Raw genomic sequence first — 13,407 nt, forward strand, 5'->3', positions numbered from 1 at the left:
TTTGGATGTTTTATTGTGAGTGCAGCTTAACGTAAGTGCCAAGAGATCTTCATGTCTTGTAGGTTTGGAGCCAAGTAGCGTCTGTTGTAAATAATTAGATTGTGTTGAGCTTGTTAGATATCTCACGCTCCCATTAGCGTTAGTGCTAGCATTAGCATTTGTATTCGGAATGCATTAGGATTTAGCATGCTTATTAGCGATTAGCCGTTTGTTAGCATTTCTCATGCATGGTGACAGGCTATATTATTAGTGTATATTGCTCATGCTATAATTCAGCAATAAGGCCAGAGGGGGTGTGGTATATGGCCAATATACCATGGTCAATGGCTGTTCTTAAGCACGACGCAATGCAGAGTTCCTGGATACAGCCCTTAGCCGTGGTATATTGGCCATATACCACAACCCCCAGAGGTGCCGTATTGCTATTATAAACGAGTTACCAATGTAATTAGGCCAGTAAATAGTAAATTTGTGTAATACCTGTGGTATACGGTCTGATATACCACAGATTTCAGCCAATCAGAATTCAGGGCTTGAACCACCCAGTTAATAATCTGGGTTATATTCGGATTATATTCTGTAGACATTTCTACATTGCTGTATTTGCTATATATTTGTTTATGTACAGGACCTCTAGTTTATGGGGGCCTTGTTTACTAGTTAATTTATGCTTGGCCTTATTACATTGTTGTACGCTAGCTTGTACTTTCATGTCATGCATATTATATCAGTGTTACAGCCTAAATGTATTTATCCTTTCTTTTCACAACCACAATCCTTTTCAGACACAATTCATGTCCGTTCTCACTGGATGAGAACCAAGGGTGGTCAGATGTGTGTGTGAATGTGGACATCTTCTTCCATTAAACTCCCCTTAACCTGGACAGCCGCCTCATCCTTGTTCTTAAGGCCGGTGGCGGTTGCTTCCGGCCTTAAACCAGCACCTAAGGTTTATTTTTACATTCATGGTCCTTCGATTCTCTACAACCCTACCCATATCTTTCAAGAATAACATAGTCATTTTCTAACTGACCCACCACACCACAGCAAGTCGGGCCAGTAAAATATGCATACTTACAAAGCTTGGCATATCAGCATATAGATGTAGCCTATTTCAGGGAGAAGAGTTGTGGAGAACGTCACTTTGGTGATTTGTCTGTGATCTGATCACAGTCTAAATGGAGAAATCACTCTTGAATATTTCAGCTCATTTAGAGACAATTTACCCTTTCTGATCAGATCTTGCAAGTGAAGGACTACTGTAATGCTTGACTGGGCATGATTGTTCAACCATTTAACATAAATGACCATCTCTGATGTCATCTTGCAAATCTATCCACCTGTTTGCCTCTCCACCATATGTAGTTTGGATGGACAGCTACATGACCAAAGGCAGTGGGATGTCTCAGAAAAATACCCCTTACTGCACATGTAGCAGTGGCTAAAAATAACCCTGCGCCATATTGTCCCTCTACCTCTTCCATTTTGGTCGTGTGTACTGCAGACCCTTAGAGATGCTCAATTGACCGAAAGGATTCTCTTGGACAACTCAAGAGTTGCAAGGCCCTTGGTTTCTGACTAGACATATACAGTGTATGTTTTCCGCTGCTCATTCACATCTATTTGTTGTAAGATCATTACGTCACATTCGACATAAATGAATACTGTGAATAGGCAACAACAACAAAAATGTCTCCCTTTTCCCTCTCCGTGCCTTTCCTCCACTCTCTGTATAGCTGTGTCTGGCTGCCAGGGAGTAACAGGTTGTCTCTGCTGCGGTGGCCCCTGAGCTTGGCTGTTGTGTTCAGCTCTTCTCTCCTGGTGATGAGGACACAGAGAGACGGAGCCCATGCAGCCACGTCTGGCCCAGCTAAACCATTGGGGCATGAGCAGCGAGCGCTGCTGGACACTGGATTCTTATAGACGACCACATTAGTCTCTGTGCCCTGCAGATGACCCTTGCGTGTGTGCTGATATTGTGTGTGTGTGTGTGAAAAAGGGCTTTCTCTGTGTGTTCCACCACAGCAGAGACAACCTGCTGATAATTTGTCACAGTGTTTCACAGCGTGTTTCACAGCTTAGTATCACACTGTGTGTGTGTGTGTGTGTGCTGGTCTAGAGCTACTTATTAGCCACAAAGCTTAGAACTCAGGCAGGCGAAGAAAGGCTTTGGTTGAAGGAGCCAAGATACAGTATCTCAATATAACACGATTCAAGCGACACTGAGTATGCGATTATGTTTGAACAGTGTAACTGTGCATCCTCCGCCCTGGTTATATTTCACCCTAAAAGCTGCGCCTCACACGCAAACGTCCACGTACAAACACCCCCAACGCACAACACACAACGATCTCCGTTTCATTGAGTGAATGACCAGCGTCTCTGTGTTTAAAGTACATTTACCCTTCCAACTGTGTGTAGTGCAGACAGCCTTTAGCTTTGCGGCTCCACCCCTTTAGTGACTTTCGGGCAGTAGGCGTGAGACCTGTCGCCACGCGTTACGGCCCGCGCCGTCTCCTCCACGCTTGTATGTAAAATGCATCATGGCATCCTGACTCATGAGACTGAGAAATCCGTGTGAATATGTATGTCCCACGATGAGCGGCGCGTAAACGTCTCTGTGACGATGAGCCGGGTGTGAATCTGTGAGATTGTGTGGAGACGCTGTGTGTGTGTGAATCTGTGAGATTGTGTGAGAGAGAGAGCTGTGTGTGTGTGAATCTGTGAGAGAGCCGTGTGTGAGTGTGTGTGTGTGTGTGTGTGTGAGAGAGAGCCGCTGTGTGTGTGTGTTACACGAGGCACATGTGTCTGAGCGGATCCCCGTGCTCAGCAGTGACAATCCCAGTAGGAAGGAGTCTCATGGCTGTAAGCATTTTGCTGTGCTGCTCACCTCCCCTCAGGAGCACACACACTGAGGTAAACCAGACATCACGGTCTGTACACACACACACGCACAGATGCTCGCACGCAGATGCACACACGCTCACGTGCACACAGACATTTTCCTTTGCATTACAGACCTTTATAACACTGATATACCGTTTCTGACGTCTGGTCTGACGAACATCCATGGCTCTTTATAAGCCTGTCTACAAGTCTTCAATATCTGAGGGGTGCAAGTAAATTAACATATGTCACAGATGACCCCCCCCCCCTGAAAAATTACCCCGATAAATATGGTGTATGAATCATGACGATACGGATTCTCTTAGTAAAGTGAACAATTTATCTTGCTTAACAAAATGAGACTCGTCGTCACAAGTGGAATGCCAACTACGGACATTTGTGTTTTCAAAGGGGGGCATGGGTGACTGCAGGGGACATTCTCCTCAGACTGACGTCAAGTCATCATGAGTCATGAGGACAAGAACACGATCCCTCCCCACTGCTCACAGTGTAGTTTTATTGGAATGTTCGGAAGGGTTGGGATGAAGCAGAAGTCAAATTTCAGTTGGCCCTTTTTGTGCACGATTGCCAAATAAAGTGAGGCTAATCTTGTGTTTTGGATTATAGCCGCCCCACCATGTTTCTGTGTCAGTGTTAAGAACAAACAAGAACAAAGAAAGTGTGTAGTTGAAGTACACACTCTGTGATCTTACACATTAATTGGAAGGGAAAAATGTATTTTTAATTTTAAAAAACAGCAAGGTCAAACTGTTTCTCAAGAAAAGGCACTGTCCTTTAACACTCCCCACACACATTTTAAAATCCTCTACTCGCTTCCTTAACACACACACACACACACACACACACACACACACACACACACACACACACACACACACACACACACACACACACACACACACACACACACACACACACACACACACACACACACACACACACACACACACACACAGTATGACCTTCCATCAGTGGATAGAGGAATGCTTTGTGTCACAAAATGGTGGTCAAGTGTTCAATGAATCGTAACAATATCTTACTGAAATTGAAACAGTTCTAAGAGACTAGCAACATTCATCATCCAGAGCAAAACTGTTCCACAAGACCAGCTCAATCCATAGCCAAGATGTTCATACCACAACTGTTCCACAAGATAAACCGCATTAAAACCCAGAGACAATTCCTTACCTTTACTTAACTAGGCAGGTCAGTTACACACTTTTTGACAAGTCTAAAAGCACCTGCCAAGAGGAAAATGGAGGGAATCTAAAGCATTTGCATTTCAGACACAGATCCTCAGTCTTCTCTGTCTGTGTTGCTGTGTGACCAGGGTTAAATCTGAGGTGTGTTTACATCAGCTCAACACAATGCCTAGGCCTTTCAGCTCTTGTGCCATGCAGCTAGAACATTGGACTGTAAGTGAGGATCCCTCTGCAATGACATTCACGATTTAAAGAAGGTGGATTTCAAATCCTTTTCTGAAAGAGCACACGACATTTCCAGGACATACAGTATTTTGCAAGATGCAGTCCGTCGGCGTACACCATCATTCATCCGTCGGCGTACACCATCATTCATCCGTCGGCGTACACCATCATTCATCCGTCGGCGTACACCATCATTCATCCGTCGGCGTACACCATAATTTATCCGTCGGCGTACACCATCATTCATCCGTCGGCGTACACCATCATTCATCCGTCGGAGTACACCATCATTCATCCGACGGCGTACACCATAATTTATCCGTCGGCGTACACCATAATTTATCCGTCGGCGTACACCATCATTCATCCGTCGGCGTACACCATCATTCATCCGTCATGGACCATTTTTTAGGTCCATGATTAGCTTACTTATTTTTTTAACATTCTACACTATTATTCAAGGGGAGATTAACCCCTCTCTTCTACCACCTAGCAGACTCTAATATCCATGATTTATTCAATCCGTTTATCCGTTCTCTTTATTCTCTACAGTAGAAGTCTGGCCCAGTGGTTTCCCCCAACAGATGATTCAACAGAGAGCAATTTGTGTGTTTTGAATGGAAATATTAGATGAGAGCATCAGTCATGATGATAAAGAACTGATGGGGGGGGTGGTGTTCATTTTTCTGCTGCTCAGAATCTGCTACTCATCCCTCTCTCAGCACTGGGGCCAGAGAGGCTGGTCTCCCTGCTGACCCCCCTTCCCCCTCCCTCTTCCCTACACTGGCCGGGTCTCCCACACACTCTCCAGGGACTAAAATGAGAGCTCAAGATTAAGGGGGCTGGTTGAGGGGGACAGAGATAGACTGACTAAAAAAAAATATGTGTACCACAGTCCCATTGAAATGTAGAGAAAGGCCAAAACACACCACGTAAATCTAAAAGCAGAGAGGAGGACAGGAAGATATTGGGAAAACAGGGGGTGAATGAGGGGATGACTCAATGGTCAGAGGAAGAATAAATACATATCATCCATGTTTAATACCAACCAATACGTAGGATTCATGACGAGAGCTTTTTCTGTTGGTGCTGGGCTATGTACAATGTATCTGCATTTTGCAGACAGACATTGTATTGTGTTCCTGCAGCTTGGTGCAAAGTCATTGTAACACATTGAAGTCAATCGCAGTCTGTCAGTGTTAGATACTACACAGAAATACTGAACCAAAATATAAAACACAACAATTTCAAAGATTTTACTGAGTTACAGTTCATATAAGGGAACCAGTCAATTTAAATAAATGAATTAGGCCCTAATCTACAGATTTCACATGACTGGGAATACAGATATGAATGTGTTGGTCACAGATACAATACCTTTTAAAAAGTATGGGAGTGGATAAGAAAACCAGTCAGTATCAGGTGTGACTACCATTTGCCTCATGCGATACATCTCTTTCTCATAGAGTTGATGAGGCTGTTGATTGTGGTCGGTGGAATGTTGTCCCACTCCTCTTCAATGGCTGTGTGAAGTTGCTGGATACTGGCGGGAACTGGAAAGCTCTGTCGTACACGTCGATCCAGAGCACTCCAAACATGCTTAACGGGTGACATGTCTGGTGAGTATGCAATCCATGGCAGAACTGGGGCATTTTCAGCTTCCATGTATTGTGTACAGATAGATCCTTGTGACATAGGGCTGTGCATTATCATGCTGAAACATGAGGTGATGGCAGGGGATGAATGGCATGACCATGGGCCTCAGGATCTCGTATGTGCATTCAAATTACCATTGATAAAATGCAATCGTGTTTATTGTCTGTAGCTTGGGGCACTCTGTTCAGAACGTTTTCGTCAGCAAACCTCTCGCCCCCACACAACACCACGCGCGTGGTCTGCGGTTGTGAGGCCGGTTGGAAAGTACTACCAAATTCTATAAAACAACGTTGGAGGGGGCTTATGGTAGAGAAATTAACATGACATTATCTGGCAACAGCTTTGGTTGACATTCAGCATGCCAATCGCAGGCTCCCTCAAAACGTGATACATCCGTGGCATTGTGTTGTGTGACAAAACTGCACATTTTAGAGTGGCCTTTTAATTGTTCCCAGCACAAGGTGCACCTGTGTAATGATCATGCTGTTTAATCAGCTTCTCGGCAAAAGGATAAGTGCTCATTAACAGCTGGACAACAATTGAGCGAAATAAGCTTTTTGTGCGTATGGAACATTTCTGGGATCTTTTATTTCAGCTCATGAAACATGGGACCAACACTTGACGTGTTGCGTTTATATTTTTGTTCAGTGTATATTTAAAAAGTGCACACAGGATAATGGAACAGGAACTAATTACAGTAACATAAGAATGGAATATCCAGGCTGTGTCTGGGGTTAACCATATTAAGTGATGGGAGTGCCTCTGACTGAACCAGTAACAGATACATTAAATACATCCAGGGAGAAGGAAGTTGTTCAAAATGAACACTTGCATGGATTAGAGAATCAGGTGGCTAATAAAGCAACACCCACAGAATTGGAGAGAAACAGAACAGCTGGCTATGGGGAGGAGGGCCATTTCTGAAACTCAGGGTATAGCTTTCTTCCACTGTCTACGACTCACTTTTTCTCCTTTGATAAAAACGTATAATAATTTAATTGTTATATAATACTAACGTCATAACAAAGTAAAGGATAAATCACGTTTCATATGACCATATTCGCACGAGACAAAAACACAAAGATATTCTGAATAGCCCAACAACATTTCCAAACGAATAAAAAATGGATATGCATATCTTGACAACTACATTTCCTTTGTGTAATTGTCTTATCGTGCAAAGGTACACAGTAGTAAATACTTAACACTATGAATAGTAGTTAACGCTCCAGAGCCTATTGTCCCCAACTCATCGACTATGGCTAAGGAACGCTTGCTAATCGCTTGCTAATCCCATTCATTGAGCGCACTGCACATTATCGTTAATGAATTTATGGAGTTGCCAAGCACTAGTTCCTAAAGGATATATACATTTAAATTAATGCATTTAAAGAAAAATGTCACCCAACATGACAACTGTCAATATTCTGTAACAAATGATAGGCTAATGAAGCGCTTATTGTAAACCAATACACTTGTTTTAAATAACCATATATACAATTAACCTGTGATAGACTATTCATTTGAGATGGGCAAACGGATTGCACGCACACAATAGACTGACGTCGCGCAATCCGCCTCTCCAATCACATGTGCATGCCGGTCTGATCGGCTGAGAGTTGCCCTCCTGGTGATATTAAGGTAGGCAACAGAACGGTGAAACAGGTAACGCAAAATGTAGATCACTAATTATGAAGAAAAAGAAACAGACCATGCAAAAAGGTGCGTTCGATTTGCCATTGTTGCAAAGGCGCATTAGTTCCCCAATGCTAACCAACACGCAACACAACCTCGTGTAGATAAGGAATAGGCACATAAAGTGCAATATCATTATTGAATAGGGTAGAAATTCTTACCGCTATGCGAGTCTGTGAAGATGCTTTAATATATAGGAGATACGGTGTTCCCGTGAAATTAGTTGTCGGTTCTGGCTTTACACACAGTCCACAATTGAATACGTCGGTGTTGATATTGTTGGCTCCAATTCTCAAGAGAACTTGAAGAGTATGTCATCACATCAGGGAAAGCTTGTGCATTCTTTGTCCATGTTTCTAGGATAACTAGTATTATCTCGTGATACAAGTACGTCGATTAAAGCGAAGTTCTCTGCTGCGTAAAATGCATGCCAAAATCCCAATGAGCGCATTCCAGAACAGTCTTGTCATTTTGGTAGCCTATTATTGTCGGGTCTAAGGGCTTCTTTGCATGTGGAACAGTAGCATCATCTTCCCAGACAAATTATTGAGAGCAATCGTTATTTTGTTCATGTCTGTCGCTGAATTGGCTTGCCGCAATTCTAAATTTCGAACAAAGCCATGAATCGCTCTTCTTATTGTTCCTTCATGGATCGGGTCATCGTCGGAAAACCAGAGTTGATGTTTTGTGCAAGTGATTTCAGCTGGTCTAATCCACCTCAATCCGACAGTGACTTCTCCTCACGTATTTATTATGGCAGGCGAGCGTTTGTTTACCATTTGGCATGGCATAGTCGCTGACTAGACTTCGAGGTGACACGTTTTGGTTGAAGATACGACACCGGAGAGTGACAGCTCGATTTTCTGTCAGAAGTGCAGTGATGTCGATATGATGCGAAAGAACGGTGGGATGTTGCGCATCTTTCACAGTGCGCGTGCCTGTCAATTTACACATCTTGGATTTGACACATTTTGGCACAACATCGCCGCACATTGCGGAGCCAATTCCTTCGCATTAACAGATAACTATTTAAACATATGAGCTATATCTGGGGGAGGGAACATTTCAAATTAACAAATTAAATTGTGTAAAACCTAGTTACCTTACCTTGAAGTGTCTGCAGAATTAGAAGTGCAAAAAAATAAGGTGAACAATATTGTCATAACCTGTAGGCTATTTCTTCTCCAAATAAACTGTTCGATTTTATGTTAGAGTAACCTAATCCCCATCTAATTCCCTATTAACTCATAAACCCATAGAATGTTAACATTGCCTCAATGGCCAATTAAAAATCGAATTGACTGTACTTACCCTAAAAATGCTTGAAGTAAGATTTACGTTTCTTAAGAAAGGAGCTGTTGCGCTGACACGTTTTCTACTTCCATCACTGAGAAGCGCGCGAAGAGACACGGAAAGTTCCAACAGTAGAACAATGCAGGTCCTTTTTGACATAACCTTGGGGCAATGAAACGGAGAGTGACAACGGAACCGGGTTCCCGCTGTGACCAGTGGCAGTCTCTCATCCTCTCTCCACAGTGATAGCTCCCTGTCAAATCAGGACAGGCTTGACAGGATTGGTTGGGTCTGGGCTCTGCCTGTGAGGGCGCCCAGAGAGGAGGCTGATGCCAGGTTTACACTCGTTAGTTCTGTTCAGTTGCTCAACACCAAGAGCCCGAGGAGAGAGGAAAGTTGGGATCCCAATACGACTTTGATGACTTCACTCTGTTGGATGACCCATAATGCAGTGTGTAATTGACAGTCTCCACTGCCAGGCCCAAGACAACAGTGCACCAAGGGGAAGATTAAGTTCCAAAGAGTCCCTTCCATATCATGATCCCATGGAGTCAAATCGTCCATTCTTGATTCACTGGAAAGAACATTAACATTTTCACTCCTGCTCCATACTGGAAAGGAACAAAGCAACTACATCCATCCATCCCATTCCCTAACTAACTGCTCAGTACTGAGAGAGGTGGGGTCTGGTGTTGACCTGCCTTTGTGTGAAGCCTCAAGACAGGGGAACACACGGCTAATTGAAACCAGGCTAGTTAAGTTTGAGGCCTAATTCTTCAATGTGGTTCCAATGTACTCCACCTCCTCTGTCTCGCTTTGTCGGGCAGGCATGTGTCTGTGCAGCCATGCCCAGTCCAATTCTCCCTGCCTAGCTGTCTGTGTTCTGCAGTGTGGCATGACCTCTACAGATCCTGTGATCTCTCGTCATCGGAGGATGATGATTCAGTGTTTTGGGTCCTTCAGGTGCCCTAGGGGTGAGGGAGTCACACAGTCATGCGTTTTTTTCTTTCCCTTTGTTTGTTCAGTATTCCGACCTTGCCGGACCGCCACTTGGCCACGGACCGGCCAGCCAGACAGCAATGGCGCCCCCGTGTGTCTCTGGAACATGTGCGACTATTCAGGAAGGGAAGGATGGAGGGGAGGTTCAGGGCAGCCACAAACCTTTCACCCCATTAAAGGATTAGGAAATAACCTCTATGTATACATACAGCTCATCAAGCCACCTACTGTCTACCACTCTCTAGTCATCTGCTGATAAAGGGAGAAATAGATTAAGCATTTAGCCACCAGTCACTGCTCAGTCTACGGGTACTGTGGTTGGTCGCACTAACAAACTAAATGTAAACAATATATATTATTACATTTCTTACCACAGTAGACATGTGTTTTCTACTGAGGGGTGGATGTGAGAGGAATGTATGTGACTGCTTGTGATGTAGAGGAGAGGGAGAGGTGAGACTGAAAGAGAGAGAGGCAGATGACAGAACCAGGAGGTGGAGAAGACAGACCGAGGAGATGAAAGACGAGAGGAGAGGAAAAGCGGAGGGATCGAGCAGATGTAAAGGAGGATGAGAGATGAGGGTGGATGAGAGGAGAGAGGGAAGGCCTTGCTGGGGAGGGTGCCCTCAGCCAGGCCGTAGCAGAGAGCAGTCTCTAGTGTCTCTCGTCTATACTTAGCAGAGTCCACAGATTGCAGCGAGCGCTCAGGGGACGTGCATTCAGACTGGCAGGATCCACTGCCATCCGTCCCGCTGCCCGGGGCCACGTACGATCACAACTCACGCCAGCATGGGTTCCTGCCATGGGGTAGGGAGAGAGATGGGACCACTGCAGAGGGTTAAAAGACACATTCACACACTGCACAGTATATAGCAGCAGTGTGGGAGAGGGATTTGATCACATACACTGTCACAACAGATGCCATCGAAGGAGGGGAGGGGACTTGGTTATGTAGCAACAAACAGACTCTTGTAAATACCGTGTTTGACACTGACAACACTGATGACATTGGACAGTCTACATGTGCAAGATACAAAAAGTAAAGTCTTAAAACATTTATAAACGTTGCATTTAAAGGCCCAGTGCAGTCAAAAACCTGATTTCCCTGTGTTTTATATCTATTTCCACACTATGAGTTTGGAAAAATACTGTGAAATTGTGAAAATTATTAAAATGCCCTTTTAGTGCAAGAGCCGTTTGAAAAGAACTGCTGAAATTTCAGCCTGTTTTGGTGGGATGGAAATCTGACCTACCAGGTGACATTAGCAAATTAGTTAATAGGCCAATTAGTAAGAGGGGTCAAAACCTCTCTGCCAATAACAGCTAGTTAAAAATGTTCCCCTCCAAGACAGTCTTAACAAAATTCTTGCTTGAGAAATTTCTCTTTGTTAAGAAGCTATTTGCTTAGTTTTTTACCATTTTAAATTTAACACCATCACTTAATCGTTACCCAGAAATGATTTGATATCTTAGATTTTTTTTAAATGGCTGCATTGGCCTTTTAATAACCTGCCGGAACATTCAACAGTGTGTGGGACCGGGATACATTTAGTGTTTTACATGACTATACACACTGAAGAGATCTTAATATCCATATCTCAATGTACTGATGTCTCGGCGAATGAAAACCAAACCCATAGAGTTCTCATGATTGACATTCAGTCAAAATGTCAAAGCTACCCAATACCTTTTTATAACCCTCCAGGTCCAGTCCCCACCCTGCGTCCCTGTGCCCATCGTGATTGGCATAGAGCTGAGATGTCAGAGCTCTCTAGGTGTGACAGAGTTAACCACACACCAAGTCATCAAAACAAGGGAATAATCCATTATTAGACAAGTGTACTGAAACAAGCCTGTTTCCTTACTCATAGACTGGTTAATATTTAAGCCATTATGCAAATATGTCACGAGTCTTTGCCAAATGTTGTACCTCAGAGCCAATTCCTTGTGCACTTAGACTTTAGTTGGGTCACAGTGGGAAAAGCATTGGGAATCATTGACTTCATACAGTCGTATGAAAAAGTTTGGGCACCCCTCTGAGGCTGCATAATCATTTACTCTGTCGTCCCAGAAAATGATCACAGTGGCATGCCATTCATTTTCTAATAAAAGCTGAGTACTGGGGGTATTGTCCAGACAAAGATTTCTAGTGTAGCAATATTAAGTTGTATGAAATTAAATCAGATGTGAAAAATAGGCTCTGCAAAAATGTGGGCACCCTTGTCATTCTGTTGATTTGAATACCTGTAACTACTTAGCACTGATTAATTGGAACACACAATTGGTTTGGTGAGCTCATTAAGCCTTGAACTTCATAGACAAGTGCATCCAATCATGAGAAAAGGTATTTAATAAGGTGGCCAATTGCAAGTTGTTGTTCTCTTTGACTCTCCTCTGAAGAGTGGCAACATGGGGGCCTCAAAACAACTCTCAAATGACCTGAAAACAAAGACTGTTCAACATTATGGTTTAGAGGAAGGCTACAAAAAGCTATCACAGAGATTTAAAGCTGTCAGTGTCCACGGTGAGGAACATAGTGAGGAAATGGAAGACCACAGGCACAGTTCTTGTTAAGGCCTGAAGTGGCAGGCCAAGTAAAATATCGGAGAGGCAAAGGCGAAGGATGGTGAGAACGGTCAAAAACAGCCCACAGACCACCTCCAAAGACCTACAACATCATCTTGCTGCAGATGGTGTCACTGTGCATCGTTCAACAATTCAGCGCACTTTGCACAAGGAGAAGCTGTATGGGAGAGTGTTGCGGAAGAAGCCTTTTCTGCACACACACGCCACAAACGGAGTCGCGTGAGGCATGCAAACACACATTTGGACAAGCCAGCTTCATTTTGGAATAAGGTGCTGTGGACTGATGAAACAAAGATTGAGTTATTTGGTCATAACAAGGGACGTTATGCATGGCGGCAAAAGAACACAGCGTTCCAAGAAAAACACTTGCTACCCACAGTAGAATTGGGTGGGGGTTCCATCATGCGGTGGGGCTGTGTGGCCAGTGCCGGTACTGGGAATCTTGTTCAAGTTGAGGGTCGCATGGATTCCACTCAATTTCAGCAGATTCTTGGGAATAACGTTGAAGAATCAGTCACAAAGTTGAAGTTACGCCGGGGCTGGATATTTCAACAAGACAACGACCCAAAACACTGCTCAAAATCTACCCGGGCATTTATGCAGAGGAACAAGTACAATGTTCTTGAATGGCCATCCCAGTCCCCAGACCTGAATATCATTGAGAATCTGTGGGATGATTTGAAGCGGGCTGTCCATGCTCGGCAACCATCAAACCGGAGATGTTTTGTAAGGAGGAATGGTCCAAAATACCTTCATCCAGAATCCAGACACTCAGAGGCTATGCTTTTAGGAGAGGAGGCTCTACTAAATATTGATGTGATTTTTCTATTGGGGTGCCCAAATT

At 43.9% G+C, this 13,407-nt stretch overlaps 1 protein-coding gene across 2 annotated transcripts in view; it reads right to left on the minus strand.

The window, feature by feature from the left end:
* Window positions 1-9,655, minus strand: part of LOC124016480 (gap junction gamma-1 protein-like) — a 48,846-nt gene extending 39,191 nt beyond the window's left edge. Inside the window, exon 1 of one of the 2 annotated variants that reach the window (XM_046332056.1) lies at window positions 8,997-9,655. The gene's annotated coding sequence lies outside the window, so the exon portion shown is untranslated. Of the gene's footprint in view, window positions 1-7,846; window positions 8,918-8,996 lie in introns of those variants that run through there. The other variant, XM_046332057.1, reaches the window with a different exon arrangement.
* Between the last annotated feature and the right edge of the window lie 3,752 nt (window positions 9,656-13,407).

The sequence above is a fragment of the Oncorhynchus gorbuscha genome, linkage group LG26 (genome assembly GCF_021184085.1).
Source record: "Oncorhynchus gorbuscha isolate QuinsamMale2020 ecotype Even-year linkage group LG26, OgorEven_v1.0, whole genome shotgun sequence".
Classification (NCBI taxonomy): Eukaryota; Metazoa; Chordata; class Actinopteri; order Salmoniformes; family Salmonidae; genus Oncorhynchus; species Oncorhynchus gorbuscha.